This window comes from Colobus angolensis, unplaced genomic scaffold, assembly GCF_000951035.1.
Source record: "Colobus angolensis palliatus isolate OR3802 unplaced genomic scaffold, Cang.pa_1.0 Scaffold449, whole genome shotgun sequence".
NCBI classification, from domain to species: Eukaryota; Metazoa; Chordata; class Mammalia; order Primates; family Cercopithecidae; genus Colobus; species Colobus angolensis.
In genome coordinates this window covers 868,445-871,075 of record NW_012117921.1, presented here as the reverse complement: position 1 = coordinate 871,075, position 2,631 = coordinate 868,445, and positions in this window count along the sequence as shown.

Below are 2,631 nucleotides of genomic sequence, written 5' to 3'. Positions count from 1 at the left end.
CGAGGTGGGCAGATCACGAGGTCAGGAGATCAAGACTATCCTGGACAACATAGTGAAACCCCATCTCTACTAAAAATACAAAAATTAGCCGGGCTTGGTGGTGCATGCCTGTAATCCCAGCTCCTCGGGAGGCAGAGGCAGGAGAATCCTTTGAACCAGGGAGGTGGAGGTTGCAGTGAGCCGAGATCACGCCACAGCACTCTAGCCTGGCGTGAGAGTACTATCTTCTTTCACCAGCACCCTGTGAGAGATATAAGACAAGCCTGGGTGGTCTCATTAATGAAAACAGCCCTTTGTCCCTGTGTCTGCTTGGGTATGCCCCCAGAGCAATATGAGGCTGCCTGAAAATGGTTTATGACATAAGGATGCATAGTCCAGAATAATATCTCACATGGATGGTGTGATTCCCCTTCTCACGAGAGACTTCACTGATTAAGTTGTCTTTTTCTTATTGAAGTCACAAGATCAGCAGAAGGCTTTCCAAACAACTGACATTTTCCTCTTAATTCAGAGCAACTCACCATTCCCATGTTGGAAAAAAGTGTGGTGCCTGTTAGAACTGAAGCCTAGACTTCAGTTAGAATGGCTCATGGTTTACCATTCCAATCTCAGTGCAAAAGGGTGGGACATTTAGGTAGTTTCAGGTTTATTATTATTTATTATTATTATTATTATTATTGAGATGGAGTTTCACTCTGTTGCCCAGGCTGGAGTGCAAACGGCATGATCTCGGCTCACTGCAACCTCCGCCTCCCGGGTTCAGGCGATTCTCCTGCCTCAGCGGGTCCTTCCAGGACACCAACAAAAGGAAGTCCTGAAAGAGCTGAAAAGGTTTCAGGGACTGTCAGGAAGAAGTGAAAGTAAGGAAAAGTCACACTAAAATAAGAAAGCTCTATTCCAACTGGTGGAAGGTGATATTGAGATTATATATTAATATGTCTCTATCTTAGTTATCTTACATGGCAAGAATACCATTTGAGGCTATTGAAAGGTTTAGATCTAAATTAGATGGCATATTATTAGGAACTCAAATGATAGTTGTTATTATTAGTCTATAATTACACTATACGTAGTCTAGGCTAACAGTACAGTAGGTATTACAGAAAAAGTATGGACATTGAAAGGAAGCAGAAGTGGTCTGGCCATCTCTTTTTAGCCAGGTTACCTAAGGCAAGTTTTATATCTTCTTTGAGCCTCAGTTTCATTACTGTAAAATGATACTTAACCTACAAAGTTTTTTGTTTTGTTTTGTTTTTGAGACGGACTCTCGCTCTGTCGCCAGGCTGGAGTGCAGTGGCACGATCTCAGCTCACTGCAACCTCTGCCTCCCGGGCTCAAGTGATTCTCTTGCCTCAGCCTCCTGAGTAGCTGGGATTACAGGTGCATACCATCATGCCTGACTAATTTTTGTATTTTTAGTAGAGATGGGGTTTCACCATGTTGGCCAGGATGGTCTTGATATCCTGACCTCATGATCCACCTGCCTTGGCCTCCCAAAGTGCTGGGATTACAGGTGTGAGCCACTGCACCTGGCCACAAAGTTTGTTTTATGGACTAAATGGGAAGGTGTGTTATGCATATAGTAAGTGCTCAACTAATTAATAAATCAACAAATGTAATCAACCAAGTCTTCCCCTACATCAGTGGTTCTCAAAGTTCAATGTACATATATCACTTAGGAAACATGTCTAAAAAGCAGAGTTTCAGGCTCTACCCCCAGAAATTCGGTTTCTATCAGGTTGGAATGGGGCCTGGGAAGCTGCATATATAACTAAATTTCAAGGTGATTATGTTGCTGGTAGTCCATGAACCATACTTTTAGAAATTAAGACTACCCTACAGTCTCAGAGAATAAAGAGAAGAAAAATAATTCCATTTTAATATGTCATACAACTCTAGAGCATGCAGATATATAATTAAAGAGATCCAAATGTTGAATGTTCTATTTTCAAGATGATATTTAGTTCTTCCTTACTTAAAAGAATAAGAATCATCCTAAAGAATATTTTATCCTTTTAACATTCATGATATGGATGAATGTGTGAAAATACCTCTTTTGGGGAGTCATCTTGATCCCTCACAGAGCTCTCTCTCTCCTCCGGACCTTGATACTTAATTAGCTCCCCTTGGAGTGCTGGCAGGCATTACCATTTCAATCTTGTGTTGTTAATCGACATTTCGTCTGTATCTCATCTCCCCAACTGGACTTTAAGGCAGGACCAATATCTTTTATTGTTCTATATCCTCCACAAGTGTATTATAAAGCCTTTGTACACGATATGTGTTTCATAAATATATGTGAACGAATGTAGAGCTATTGAATTGCAGACTAATATTAATTAGAATATTACTTACCATAAAGTGACTCAAAATTATAGTTGTGAAAAGGTGAGCTATTAGGTTTTCAGGCTTAGAGTAGGGGTGTCCAATCTTTTGGCTTCCCTAGGCTACACTGGAAGAAGAAGAATTATCTTGGGCCACACATAAAATACACTAACGATAGCGATAAGCTTTTTTTTTTTTTTGAGATGGAGTCTCGCTCTGTCCCCCAGGCTGGAGTGCAGTGGCACGATCTCGGCTCACTGCAAGCTCTGCCTCCCGGGATCATGCCATTCTCCTGCCTCAGCCTCC